General features: G+C 43.6%; 1 protein-coding gene across 3 annotated transcripts in view; it reads right to left on the bottom strand.

The window, feature by feature from the left end:
* CDK6 (cyclin dependent kinase 6) overlaps positions 1 to 15,644 on the bottom strand; it is a 210,773-nt gene that overhangs the window by 184,286 nt on the left and 10,843 nt on the right. The window lies entirely within an intron of this gene.

The following is a 15,644-nucleotide window of genomic DNA, read 5'->3' as shown; positions in this document are numbered from 1 at the left end:
CCGTTATTCTTCGTGGAATGAGGTTTACCGGGGCTGCCGACAAAGGGCTTTGATGTCGACAGGGGGAACGTCCAGACTAGCGGCGAGCCGACAAACAGCTGATCAGCTGTTTGTCGGCTCAGCGCGGCAGCCATGTAAATGTAAATGAAGCCGCAATCATTTAAATCGCGGCTTCATTTACATTTGCTGAACAAACAAATCTACATGCCTCTGCCGACAGAGGCATGTAGTTTAGACGTACCCCCAGTGACCATACATCCCAAAGCCCTCCTTATAGCACCACTGCCTAAGCCATCTATTGATCATCATAATCCTGCACATCTTAGTTGCTCTTCTCTAGGAACAGACAGAATTCCACTAAAGATCACCTGAGCCTCAATTTCCTTGAGCGTCCTCCCCAGCCAAGCATAGTCTCCCTTAATTTGTTCCAGCGAGAATCTAGCCGTATCATTTGTTCCTACATGAAGGATGATCAATGGATTCCTTCCTGCTCCCTTAATAATTCTCTTCAACCTCAGTTCCACATCCCGTGCCTTAGCACCTGGCAGACAGCACACCCTTCTATTCTCTGGATCAGCTCTGGTTACAGGCCTATCTATTCTTCTCAATAAGGAGTCCCCAATCACGTAGACCTGCCTTTTCCTAGTGACAGTGCGATTCTCTGGTCTATCTCTTGCTTCCTCTGGCTGCAAGTCCTTGCCATTCCTGTTTTCCCTTGTAATCCTTTTTAACCCATCCTGTATCCTCCTAATGCTCATTATTGGTGTTGTCTCCATTACCTCTTCACTTTTTGTTACAGCAGGTGCACCAGTATGCATGCCGCACACACTCCTCTGGCTCCTCCAGCTCTCTGGTTAGCACAAATATGAAGGTGAAAACATACTAGAGATGACATGTTCAAGGAGCAAATGCAATCCACCTACAGGGAGCAATTAAGTGAGTAGAGGAATATGCTGCTGCAGGAGAAGCAAGCGGAGCATGAGAATAGGAGAGCATGTAGGAAACACGAAGTGAAGATCCATAAGAGAGTCTTGAGAAGTGATGACATGCATGCTGGACTTTCAGGACAGCCACATGCACAGGCAGCCTCTCCATCCCATGCAGACCCACATTCTTGCCTCACCAAGTTCCATAGCCTCCTGTCCCAGAGGCCCTAGAATGCTGCGGTGAGGTGGGGTGTGTCAAGGCTAGCCTCACTCTTAACCCTCAGAGATGTGTCCCAGAGTACAAGGCTGTCCTCCTCGCACCTGTGATTATTGCACAGGAGGATTGTAATATGCCACTTTCCCTCCACTCCCCCAAAGCTCTCACCCTGAACTTCTTTTCTGTCCCTGCTTTCCTGTGTCCTCTAAATACAAATACATAATTCCTCAACAACAATCTCTTTATGGCTTGTTTTGAAGGGGAAGGTGTTTGCAGGGTTTACAGGCAAATACAGTTAATGCAGGGGGCACCTCATTAAGAGCAACACTCATGACTGTCACATCTGTCTGGCCATTCACAAAAAACTGTTTTTCAAAGCCACACTGTGCTCTCCTTATTACCCTGTGTCTGGCTGCTCATAATTACTGGCTAGATGTTGTGCGTTGGCCACCCACCCTCTCATAAAACTTTCCCCCTTGCTTTCACAGATATTATGGAACACACAGCAGGCTGCCACAACAATGGGAATGCTGCTTTTGCTGAGATCTAACCTAGTCAATAAATGGTGAAACCTTCTCTCCAAAATATACAAACGTACATTCTTCCACCATTCTGCACTTGCTCAGCCTATAGTTGAACTGCTCCTTTCTGTGATTCAGGCTGCTTGTGTGTGGCTTCATGAGCCATGAGAATAAGGGCAGGCTGGGTCTCCAAAGATCACTATTGGCATTTCAAAGCCTCCAATGGTAATTTTCCAGTCTGAGAAGAAAGTGCCACTTGCAGCTTTCTAAAGAAACAGGGGGTCCTAAAGATGCGCATGTTATGATGCTTTCTTGACCATCCAATGTTGATATCAGTAAAACAGCCTTTGTGATCCACCAGAGCCTGCAGCACCATCGAGGAGTACTCATTGCAGCTTATGTACTCTTTGGCAAGGTGGTTGGCTGCCAAGATGGGGATGTGCATTCTATTATCCAAATGCAATTAGGGAACCCCATTGTGGTAAAGCCCTCCACTATGTTCTACACATTTCCCAAAGTCACTATCCTTTGTAGTAAAAGGGTATTGATTGCCTTGGCTACTAGGATCACAGCAATCCTCACTGTAGATTTCCCCATCCTGAATTGATTCCCAACTGATGGGTAGCTGCCTGGTGTGGCAAGCTTGTACAGTGCTATTGCTGCTCGCTTCTCCACTGTTCGAGCAGGTCTCGTTTTGGAATTGCGGTGTATCAGGGCAGAAGAAAGCAATTTGCAAACTTCCGTGAAAGTGGACTTACGCATGCAAAAGTTTTGCAGCCATTGCTGATCGTCTCATAACCGCATAACTATGTGGTCCCACCAATCTGTGCTTGTCTTACAGCACCAGAACTAGCATTCCATGGTGTCAATAGATCCAATTTCAACAGCATTTGCCATTGCTCAACTCAAGTGCCCCACAGAAGAGTATTTTCCTGACTTCCCGAGATTCTTCCTCGTTCCAGCGAGCTCTGGATACACTTTGGACATACTGCAGCATAAGCTGCAAGATGGTTAATATAATTACCACAGTAATTTGCTACTGAACGTGTTCTATGCTGGGTTCATGCTTACTCTACTTTGGCATTTGCACAGATAACCAGGGGGGAAAGGGCACAAAAAGACTGTTTGCCATTGCTTTCAAGTGGGGGAAGGGAGGAGATGAGTGCATTATGGGACACTGATGACATGTATACAGAACCACATGCTGCACTGTTTTGGTCCCAGTGGACAATGGAAGCATAACCCAGAATGCAAAGGAGAGGTAGGAACTGTGGAATAGCTACCATATGTTGACTCATATTTATCTTAAGGTCCACTGTGACCCCTAGATCCCTTTTTGCAGAACTTCCTAGACAGTCATTCCCCATTTTGTGTGCAAGTGATTGCTCCTTCCTAAGTGAAATACTTCACATTTTGGCCTTATTGAATTTGCTTCAGTTTTTGAAGTTTATTCGGCTCATTTTGAATTATAACCCTATCCTGCAAAGCATTGCAATCCCTCCCAGTTTGGTACTATATGCAAATATTATAAGTGTACTCTCTAAACCATTAGCCAAATCCTTGATGAAGATATTGAAAAGAACTGGTCCCAAAACTGTGGGACCCCACTAGATATACCCTTCCTGAATGACTGTGAACCACTGATAACTATTCTCTGGGAATGGCTATCCAACCAGTTTTCTACCTACCTTATAATAGCCCCGTCTAGGTTGTTTTTCTCTAGTTTATTTATAAGAAGGTCATGTGAGACTGCATCATATGCTTTACTAAAATCTAGGTATACCACATCTGCTGCTTCCCCCTTAGCCACAAGGCTTGTTACCCTATCAAAGGAAGCTATCAATCTGGTTTGACAAGATGAAGTGGGTTGTGCCCATGAAAGCTCATGATATCATTTACAAATTTTGTTGGTCTCTAAGGTGCTGCAAGACTATTTGTTATTTTTTTAAAAATTTTCAGTCACAGACTAACACAGCTTCCCCTCTGAAACTTTTGAACATACCTTAGGGTATGTCTACACTACAAAGTTAATTTGAACTAACAGCTGTTAGTTCGAATTAACTTTAATAGTGGCTATACATGCAAACCGCTATTTTGAATTTAATTCAAAATACCAGAGCGCTTAATTTGAACTGGGTAAACCTCATTCTACAAGGAGTAACGCCTAGTTCGAATTAAGCAGTTTGAATTAAGGGCTGTGTAGCCACCATGGCCCGAAAGGGCAGAGGCGCACCCAGGAGCAGGTGCACCTGAAAGTCAAAGAGCTGCGGCAGGCGTATGCCAGGGCCACCAGGGGCAGCGCCGCAGCAGGGGCTGCCACCTGCCCCTACTTCCCCACCCTCGACCAACTCCTGGGGGATGGGGCGGTCCGCGCCAGCCCAGGAGGCAGCGAACCGGGACCGGAGGGCCCTGACCCGGGCGCAGCAGAGGGGCCTTCCAGCACTGGAGTCAGCAGGGTCAACCAGGGAGGCCATACCAGATAAGTGCCAGCACTGGCCCCTGCCTGGGGGAGAAGGTGGGGAGGGAGACCAGGGACCATGCACGTGGGCCATGCCTCCCACGGATCACGCAGCCACCTGTGCACGTGCCATGTCACCCTTGGGCAGGTGGCTCCAGCTCCAGGGGCCGTGGCCCAATAGGCACATACATGTGTGAAGAGACCTGACACGCTCCCGAACCCGGGGCGGGACACAGCAGGACATCTACACAGAGGCAGGGGACATCTCCCACCTGCCCAGGCCACACTATACAAGCAAGCACAGTGGCTCTGACGGTGCAGGGCACGGTCGCCCTCACGTCGCCCGAGAGAGGTGGGGGGCAGGGGGCTGGGCATCATCCACTGTGTCCCCAGGGAGAACTGGCCACTTCTCTTCTTTCTCTACAGCTGCACCAGCTGCTCATGCAGGGCACACCACCCTGCCCGGGACATGCTCCTGCACCTGAGGCCTGCTCTGGACCACCACCATGCAGCAGGAGTACTGGGACCAGCACCTGGAGGCCCTGCAAGCCCTGCACCACACCGTTGAGGCCTGGATGCGGAAAAACCTGCAGTTCCGCTGGGAGCAGCTTGCGGAGGACTGAGCAAGGAATTGTCACCTGCAGGCCCTGCTGCAGAGCATGGTGGCCTGTGCCTGTCCTGCACCTGCTGCCCCCCCAACTGTCTCTCCTTCCACTCCTGCCCCCCTCCCACCTCTTCCTTCTCAACCTCCACACCCTCCTCCTCAATCTCCACACACCCCCACTTCAACCTCCGCACCCTCCTCCTCAATCTCCACACACCCCCACTTCAACCTCTGCACCCTCCACCCCATCTCCTTGGGGACACCGAGGTCCCCTCCCTCACCGTGCTGGGAGACCCCCATCCCAATCCCTGAGCTTCCCCTTCCCCTTGCTTCCTCCATCCAGCTCCCTCCTCCCAGTTTTCCCCCTCCCCTCTCCCAGCTCCTTTCCCCCATCTCCCCACAGTTTCATTCCCCCTCCCCAGTTGTGTTGAATAAAGAGAGTTATTTCTGAAAATACGTGTCTTTTATTTGACATCAGGAAGTGGGGGTTAGGAAAGGGTAAGTGGAAGGACGAGAGGGAGGAATGGGGCACAAGCCCCCGGTGGGGCAGACCAGGGAAACTGTTAGCGCTCCTCAGGGTGGAAGCTCTCCCGCAGGGCCCCCTGGATCCTGACATCCCCTCGATGGTCCTCCCAGATGGCAGCCTGCAGACAGTGCAGCCAGGCTGCCGGCAACGTGTCCACAAGACGCAGCAGAGTACCCGGGGGCAGGGCTGGTTCCATGTTGCAGAGTGCCATGGTGCCCCAAGTGAGGGCAAGCAGAGCACTCTGAGACACAAATGCTTTGCTGTTCCACAGCGAGGTAGACCAGCAAGCAGAGAAACCTGAGAACTGTCTGTCCAGGATGGGGAGTTGGATCCCTTTAAACACAGACCTCGGCTAGTCTGAGGCAGCAGCCCACATACTAAGTCCGACCCTGATTCCCTTTTGGCACTGATTCCGGCCAGCCTCACCTTCGATTCGAGGTCCACTCAATGTGGATGTGCTATTTCGAATTAGAAAAACGCTATTTCGAATTAGTTTTTGTGTGTAGATGTGTTATTTCGAATTAGCTTAATTCGAATTAACTAATTCGAATTAAGCTAATTCAAATTATCGCTGGAGTGTAGACATACCCTTATTGACTTATTACTTATCACCTTATTATCTTCTAGATATTTGCAAATGGGTTCCTTAATTATTTGCTCCACTATCTTTCCAGATACAGAAGTTAAGCTTACTGGTCTGTAGTTTCCTGGGTTGTCCTTATTTCTCTTTTCATAGATGGGCACTATATTTGCCCTTTTTCATCTTCTGGAATCTCTCAAGTCTTCCATGACTTTTTAAAGATAGTAGCTTGTGGCTGAGATATCTTCTCAATCTTCTACTTGAGTACTCTAGGGATACATTTAATCAGGTCATGGTGACTTGAAGTCATCTAACTTTTCGAGGTAATTTTTAACTTGTTCTTTTACTATTTTAATTTCTGGAAAAACTCCTGCAGTCTAGCCGTACCCTCACTGGGTTGAGACATGAAGTGTGGGCTCTGGGGTGGGAGAGAGGGATCTGGGTGTGGGAAGGGGTGGGAAGTGCAAGCTCTGGGAGGAAATCTGGATGCAGAAGGAGGTGGAGAAGGGGATGCTGGCTTGGGGAGGGGCTCCAGGCTGGGGAGTGTTGGGGTCAGATGGAGGGTTGCGGTACTAAGCAAGCCATAGGCTTGTGGCTGTGAGGGTGAAAGAATTTGGGCTGGGGTATGTGAGGGGCTCAGGGCAGAGGTCCAGTGTATGATAGGCTCAGATCTAGGGTCTGGGAGGGTGCTGGAGTGTTATAATGCTGCGGCCAGATGGGGGCTTGACCCCAATTGGGGGTTTGTTGGCCAGGCTTCATTTTTAAATAAAATACTATGTCAAAAACAAAAAGTTTCTGCATTGTCTTTATTTATGAGAAGGGCAGGGAACCTGTTTTCGGTCAGGGGGTCACTGACCCACAGAAAAGTCAGTTGGGGCCACACAAGGGAGATGCAAAAAAAAAAAAAAAAAAAACCCTCCTCCCAAAACCCCCCAAGCCTCACTAATGTGGCCTCAACTGTGCTGGTGGAAGCAGGGGACATGTTCCTGGGGAAGGGTGCTAGTGGGTGCTGGGGCAGGGGATGGGGTTCTGCAGCAGGGTACAGGGGACAGGGTGCCGGGGGTGGGGAGGGGACAGGGTTCTGCAGCAGGGGACAGATTGCCAGTGGGGCAGGGAGTCCCCTGCACCAGCCTTCTCCCAGGACTCCTCCTCCCTCCCCCTGCAGAGGAGGGAAGCCCCCGCACACGCCTCCTCCGTGGCCAAGTCCCCCTCCTGCAGTGCAGGGAAGCCCCCGTGCGCGCCTTCTCTGGGGCCAACTCCCCCCTCCCACGAAGCAGGAAAGCGCCTGCACATGCCTCCTCCGGGGCCAACTCCTCCTCCCACAGTGTAGGGAAGCCCTTGTGCACACCTCCTCCGGAGCTAATTCCCCTTCCCACAGAGGAGGGAAGCCCCGGCCCACGCCTCCTCTGGGGACCCACCATCCCGCAAGTTCCAGCACACCACAGACCTGAGGGAGGGGAGCAGCCTGCGCTCTTCCTGAATCCCCAGAAGTGGTGCGCAACTGTAGAACTTACATCCACCCTGCCGGCACTACCTCCATTTTCGCTGGAGGTAGATAGTGGGGCTTCTCGGGGGTGGAGGGAAATGGAGGAGGCCCCAAATGCCTCGCGATCGACTGGTCGAGCCCTCGCAATCGACCAGTTGATCTCAATCGACCGGTTGGTGACCACAGCTGTAGAACTTCCCCAAAATAATTTCTGGGAATGTATCTTTTTGAAAAACAGGCAATCTTGATTTAAAAATTGCTGGTAGAGAATCAATCACGACCCTCGCCAAGCTGTTCAAAATGGTTAATCACTTTTGCAGTTAAAAACGTTTGCCTCATTTCAGGTCTGAATTTGTCTAGCTTGAGCTTCCAGCCATTGAAGTGTTACTTTTCTCTGCTAGATTGAAGAGTCCATTACCAAATATTTGTTTTCTATGTGCATACTTACAAACTGTGATCAAGTCACCCCTGGACATTCTCTTTGTTAAACCAGAATAAACTCTCTGAATCTATCACAATAAGATGTGTTTTCTATTCCATCAGTCATTCTCATTGCTCTTCTCTGAACAGTCTCTAATTTATCAATATCCTTCTTGAACTGTGGGCACCAGCACTGGAAATGGTATTCCAGCCGCAGTGGTTGCATCAGGCCCCAAACAGAGATAAAATAGCCTCTCTAATCCTACTTGAAATCTCCCTGTTTAAGTATACAAAGATTAAATTAGGCCTTTTGGCCACAGGTTGGTGAGGGTCATGACTGATTCTTCACGGGAATGTTAAACAGTATTGTGCTAAGATCCCTGTAACACTTCACTAGAAACACATCTGCTCACTGATGATTCCCTAAATACAATTAAATTTTGAGACCTATCAGTTAGCTACATTTTAATCCATTTAATCTGAGCCATATTAATTTTATATCTTTCTAGTTTGTTAATCCAAGTGTTGTATAGTACCATGTCAGATGCCTTGCAAAGTTTATGTATAATTCATCAACACTATTAAGTTTTTCAACCAAACTTATAATTTTATCAAAAAATTAAGTTAATCTGATAGGATTTATTTTCTATAAACCTATACCAATTGGCATTAATTACAGAACCCTTCTTTAAGTCTTTATTAATCAAGTCCCACATCAAATGCTGCATTATCATGCCCAGGATCAATGTCAAACTGACGGGATTATAATTAACAGGGTCATCCTATTTACCTTTTTAAAATATTAGCACTACATTAATTCCAGTCTTTTGGAACTTCCCCAGTGTTCAGAGACTAACTGAGAAGTTACATTAGTGATCTAGTGAGGTCCTCAGCCACATCATTTTAAAATTCCTGGGTGCAAGTTAGCCAAGCAAGGTTGTGGAATCTCCATCACTGGATATTTTAAAGAAATGGTTAGACAAGCACCAATGAGGAATAATCTAAGTATACTTGGGCCTGCCTCAGTGTAGACTGGATGATCTCTCTAGGTCCATTCCAGCCCTACATTTCTGTGATTCTATGAAAATGATTGCTGAATACTGAAGTTTTGGGTCTTGAAGTAAAAGCAAGGAAACTAATCTATAGCCTCCCCTTCTGCCCACACCATATACTCTTCTACCTTTTTATGACAAGAATAAACTAGAGACAGCACATGAGTTAGAAGTGCATACATCATATGGACTCTATTCTTTTCAGATAGTAAAAATGAGGTAATGGCAGAGGAGTAGTTATAATCCAGCAACCTCTCTGACGGCTGATGCAAAGAAATAGGGTCCTCTGTAACATCCTTTTTCTCCTTGATTGAATCCTTTGCTTTCTAGCAGCCCACCATGCCCACAGATTCAGTCACGGGATTCCTGCTTCTGATATACTTTAATACATTTTTTATATTTGTTTCATATCTTTGTCTGTGTTTTCTTCAAGTTCCATATTAGCCATTCGAATTTCCATCTGACATTGTACTGGCCATAGTTTATGCTCTTGCCCATCGGCCTCATTTGGGCTGTCTTTCTATTTCTAAAATTATGCCTATTTGACTTGAACAACCTCTTTAACCATGCAATTTAGCCATATATTTTTATAGAGTCTTCTTGTTTAATTTTTTAAGGATATGTATGCCTTCTGTGACTATGTTATGAAATGCTTAAGTAGCTGCCATGATAACTCTAGGCATTTTAATTCCCCAATTTTGACTTTGGGGCCTTTTTTAGTACTTTTTTCATTTTTTAAACCTCTCCTTTCTGCAGTTTAGTATCACTGTGCTCATTTTTTTTGTATAATCCCATTCTCGAAAGATACATTATTTAATAATATTGTGACCACTGTTCCCTAATGGTTCAATTTTTTTAAACCAACTCCTGTGAGTTACGAAGGATTTTGTCAAGAATATTCTCTCTTCTTCTGTACTCTAGAACTAGCTTTTCCAAGGAGCAACTATTTATTATGTCAAGAACTCTTTTCTTTAAATCTTACTCTTTATTAGTCCAGTTTATATATTGATAGTTGATGTCACCCATGTTTACGTTTTTATTAGACTCAGATGTATCTTCAGTTTCTATCACTGCACACTCAGTATCCTTTTCCTGATCTGGAGACTGGCAAAACAACCAAATAAGTATATTTGTATTTTTATGATTTGGGATTTTTACACCGATTCAAGCCTACCAACAGAAGGGGGGAGGGGAAGAGGAAAAGGGAGTTGCTACTGTGGCCACTGCATTGCCAAAGCCCAGGGCCCTTTAATTTGCTGCCAGAGCCCTGTGTGTCATGCTCTGGGCAGTGCTAAAGGTTAGCGGGAGGATGGGGCATGATTCAGTTGGGCGGTGCTGAGGTCTGGCTCCTCTGGCCTTACCCCTTCCACCTGAGGCCCTTCTCCTTCTGGGAGCACAGATACAGCCTCCTCCACCTTGCTCAGGGGTCCTGAAATCTCTCGGCTTCCCCTCCACAGATTTTTGCAGCACTATCTTTTTCACACACAATTTTATCTCATTACATTCTTTAAGATACATTGCTACTGCTCCACTTCCGGTAAAGTTATAGCCAGATATCACAACATCAATTTACAATCAGATATCACAACTGCAATTTTTGTCATTCCACCATGCTTCAGAAATGGCTCATGAAAGTGTCCTTGTTAGTCATTCTAATCACTTACTTTGGTTTTAAGCTTTTTTGAATTTCGTACAGACATGTATGGTGTTTATTTTGGTCAGATATCTTATAGTCCAACTCCTTGTTATTTTCCCTAAAAGTCAGTGCATGAGCTAATTAACCTACAGGGGTGGGCAAAATTTTTGGCTCAAGGGCCACATCAGGGAATGAAAACTGGAGGGCCATGAATACTCACAAAATTGGGACTAGGGTGTCGGAAGAGGTGAGAGCTCTGAGGTGGGTCTGGGGATGAGGGATTTGTGAGGGGGCTCCAGACTGGAGCAGAGGCTTGCAGTGTGGTGGGATGTGTATGTGTGTGTGAGGACTCTAGCTGGGAATATAGATTATGGGATGGGTCTTGGGATGAGGGCTTTGGGACTCAGCAGGGTGTTCTAGGCTGGGATTGAGGGATTTGAAGGGCAGGAGAGGGATTAGATCTGAGGTAGGGGGCTGCAATACAGGGATGGGGACTCAGAGGTCACCGTAAGTGCTCACCGGATGGTGCTCACCGTAAGTAGCTTCCAGAACCAGTGGTAATTCCCCTTCAGCTCCTCTGTGGAGGTGCTGGCAGGCAGCTCTGTATACTGCCCTATCTGCAGGCACTGTTCCCACAAGCTACCACTGGATGTGCTTCCCAGCCAATAAGAGCTGCAGGAGCAGAACCTGGGCTGGGGGAAGTATATGGAGCCCCTTGGCTTCCCCTACATGTAGCAGCTAGAGAGGGACATACCACTGCTTCCGGGAGCCACACAGAGCCATGGCCTCTAAAAAAACAAAAAAATTGATTATTTAAAATTTTATCAAAATCTGCTGATAAATAAATGAGATATGGGAAAAAGAAGATTCTCTCTAAATATAGACAAAAATATAGACAAAAATATAAAGCAGAAAAAATTGTACTTTTTTTTAAGAGAGTCTGGATACACTTAATATTTCCCTAACAAAATTAATCAAATGTTTTTTCACTTACCCATATGAAAAGGATAATTTTTCTTACTTATATAAAAATTATACAAAATGTATATACTCCCCCTCTTGTTTTCTTGTGAGAGCATAAACCTTTTGTGTTTATAAATTCAATGTCCTTTCAATGAAAATAATAAATTCTTTTTTTTTTTTGTAGTACGGGTCCTTTCTCATGACATAGCTTAGGGTGTTAGAAAGTCATGATCTGGCCCTGACAAATGTATTTCTGTGATCTTAACTTGTCCCACCTCTAGTTCCTATAATTTCTATCTTTATCTTTTACTTCTCGATAAAGCATTCTTTCTGTATTATTGACATTCTTAACAGAGATTTTAATCCACCTTAATAGAATAAATAAGCAGTGAGTGAGAGAGAGAAAGACTTCATGTTCTTATATCTAGAAGATATAAGAACATGAACTATGGTAATAAGCATAGCCAGATAAGCTGGCTTGTTGTTTAAAATTAAATTACAAAGTTAGTGGATAAGTGGAATACGGTGGATGAGATATATTTAGGCCAGAATTTTCAAAGGGGCTGAAGGAAGTTAGATGTTTAAATTAACTCCTTTGAGCACCATTGAAAATCTCAGCCTTGGCATTTACCAAACTTTGCTCTTGCAAAAATCTAACGCTCATAATTAGTTCAAACAAAGACAGATGGATTGAAAACTTTCTGGTAGGTCTTATGCAAAGAGTAATGATAAACAACAATATATCAAGTTGATGGGAGGTTTCTAGTGAGAAACCACAGCGACTGTCTTTATTAGAAATCTGGAAGATGGGATAAACAGCACATTTGTGGATGATGGCAAATTATGGTGTTGCAAATACTGTCACGGATGATAAACATAAAAGAAACTAGAATGTTTAGAAATATGACAGAACAAAGAATGTTCAATTTGGAAAAACACAAGCTACTGCTGGGGTTGGAGGGGGGGGGGGGGAGAGGGAGGAATAATGGAAGTCAAAGATACTCAATGTCAGGGAGAAAACCAGACACCACTAATGCTGAAAGAGACCTGGAGATGTTAGTGAGCAACAAATTAGACCTATGCTTGCAGTGTGATATGGCAACGTGATATGGAACAACAAAGGCTAGCACAATTCCAGACTACAAATACAGAAATATTCCTTTACAGAATAAGAAGGCAAATTGCGACTCTAGAGTGACTGTACCTGGAAAACAGCTTTCAATATAGGGCATCACATTACCAGAAAGGTAAACCAATTTAAAAGGTCAGTAAAAAGCATCAAATGATTAGTGTGCTAAAATGATTGACATAAAGATTAAAAACGCAGCCTAGTACATATATCTAAAGAAGTAGGCAGGATAATCTAAGTTTTCAAAAATTTGATTACTCTAAACACTAAAATGGGAGAATAAAGTGTTAAAAGGGGGTATAAGTTGGGGATAATGGAGTGAAATTAAGAAAGGGAAAAAGTTGCCTGAATATCAGGTAAAACTTCCAGATGTGGTGTCTAGTATATTGTAGAATAGTTGCTCAAGGGAAGCATTGGGGATACAATAATTTGTGACATGTAAAATTTCACTGGACACTGTACTAGGGAATATATGACATGGAACAGCCCACAGAATACCCTGCATCTTTTCCATCTCCAGTTTCTAGGACTTTATGATTATATTAACAAAATCTTCAGCTTGTGTAAATTGCTGAAGACAATGGACTTAAATGATTTTCATTGGCTGAGATGCTATCCTAAATTTTATATCTGGATTTCTGGTTTAGCTGAAAAATATGTAAAAATCCATCCATTTTCCCAGTGGATCTCCCCTCCTATCTCAGGAGGATGAAAATTATATTGCCAGCTATGCTCATTCAGCTGGCTCAAGATCCACCTGTTTCTGACATGGGAGACCAACCTATACCTTTTGGTTGAAGGGAGAGTTTTTGGTCAAACAAGCCTCAGTTTGGGAGCACAAATGCACAAAATCCTGCACATTCTGAAGGACTCTATCCAGTACTAATTTTGGAGGATATGCCCTGTCAACCCATCAAACTTTCTTAGGAAGCACATACTGACATTCTAGAATTTTACAAAGGTTGATCTGGGGGGAATTATTTGGTCATCAATGAGGAAAATTTAAACAAAATTAGGGATTAGTCTAATTTTAAGAATGTAATTTATCTCTGCAACTGTAAACAATATATACTACAGTTGTTCTTTACTTTAGGGGAAGAGAAAGTTTAGTATCAAAGTTAGAAGTATGATAGAATGATGGGATCTTATACTAATGCTACAAGCAGGGATATTTTAGCTCTGACATGACATAACTGCATCATAACATGTGGCAGGAGCAGGGGATGGGACACATACAAAGTGTGTGTATCCAGTAAGAAAAGAACCTATTGTTACGTAGTTACATTTTTCTACTGCAATTTTGGTGTTATGGCTTTTAGTATTTTTTAAGAATTAAAAGACTAGAAATCTTCCAAGTTCTGAATTTTATTTTTCCAATTAACTTTTTGTTCAAAGCTTATGGTAAACCAGCTTTTAAAACACTTTGTTATCATGCTACAGTATTTCCAACAGTTTCTTGTGGGAGCTTTCACAAGGACTGCTTAAAATTCATTGCCATAAAAATGGAAGTTAAAATGGAATCATCAGTGGCTTCAGTTTAAATGCTTTTTTGTATTGTAACCTAAAACCTGTGGAACAACAACTTTATGTGGATTTTCTTTTTGGGTAAATAAATTTCACTAAGGCTGTTTCATTTCAGCCATCAGTTGTGTATCCCCTTTACCACTCCCCCACATATCTGAGTACAGTCAGTACATTCCCAACTCCTCCTGCCAAGTTAAAATAAAAACGCTCTTGGTCTAGAAATGATTGAGGTGGTTTGCTCTAATCAAACTAAAGCAGCCAAATGTTCCTTTCAAAGGTAACTGTCTACTCTGCAGCTGTATGCAAACTACCACATCAAATGTGGAAAAAAATAGCAATAGAATTCTATCCTTACAGTACAGTGCTGGCTCCAAAGATGAAGAGAAACAAAAGCATCAGCACAGCTAAGAATTACATTCACAGACAGCGCCTAGAAATATGCTGACTTAAACTGTGAACAATCTATTGAAATTTCCAGTATATAATTAGCTAATTTTGGGCAAGGGGGGGAATTCCCTAGAAGTGTTAAATAGCAACAGATACCTTGAGTCACTTATCCTAGTGACCAGAGTGTCAATTAGATATATTAAAAGATTTAGCTAAAACTTCACAGCAAATTTAAAAAAATATACATAGACCCGTTTCTCACTTCCTGTCTTTGTCAAAATACTTAACATTCTAGACTGAGTAATATTGAATTTGGACTTTTAGAACAAGCTTCATTTAAACTTGTAATGATTCATCTGTATGTAGAATTTGTGTCTGTTAAATCATTAAAATGAATTCATGGTGGGTTTACCTTTCAGTATGCTCCACCACCACCAAACCAATTACTTGTTTGTATTAAACTAGTGTGATGTAAAAAAATAACAGCATTCACAAATGGGTTGTTCCAAACTACTTTCAAGACACAATAGGCACAATATATATCCTAAGTGTAACTCCACTGACAATAGTGAATTGGTATAATTCAGACAAATCTTCATTTTGGTATCTGAAGTGATCACCTGGACATAACTAGCTGGTTGCTATTTAGGTCGGAGACTGATTTCAAAAATAATTTTGAGGCCAACAGTTACCTTTTCATTTCTAGGGATAGAATGTATAAGAGAGCAAATTAACACAACATATGGATGGGACATGAGTAATGGTATTTTTATGGCACACATATTAGTGTTGGTTAATCAATAAACATTTACATTCTCACCATATGAAGAGTGCAAGATAAAAATACCCCTCACATTGGAAAATGTTATACGACACTATGCTGTTCTCCTTGGAAACTTTCAATAAAAAGATTTTAATAACATTCACTTAAGAAAGCTTGTATTCAACTCTGCGAGTGGATTTTCCAAGATTTGAACTACCATTTCATCTTCAACCTCTTTCGTCTCATTCAGCATTATATTGCCCTGCTTTTCACGGATATTTATTCAAGCATCACTTACTTAATCTATTAGTAAGCACATGATGCTCAAAGGTAGACTAGATGCTCATTTGTGATCTCCCTTAAGTGCCTATTATCAGAACTACAGGCGTTTCATACTGATTGAACCAAGTTATTCTCTTATTTCAGGAACTTAGTCTCCTTAGTCACCTTTT

This window comes from Pelodiscus sinensis, chromosome 2 (genome assembly GCF_049634645.1).
Source record: "Pelodiscus sinensis isolate JC-2024 chromosome 2, ASM4963464v1, whole genome shotgun sequence".
Classification (NCBI taxonomy): domain Eukaryota; kingdom Metazoa; phylum Chordata; order Testudines; family Trionychidae; genus Pelodiscus; species Pelodiscus sinensis.
The sequence above is the reverse complement of the archived record's forward strand: the minus strand, read 5'-3'. Positions and strand labels throughout refer to the sequence as shown.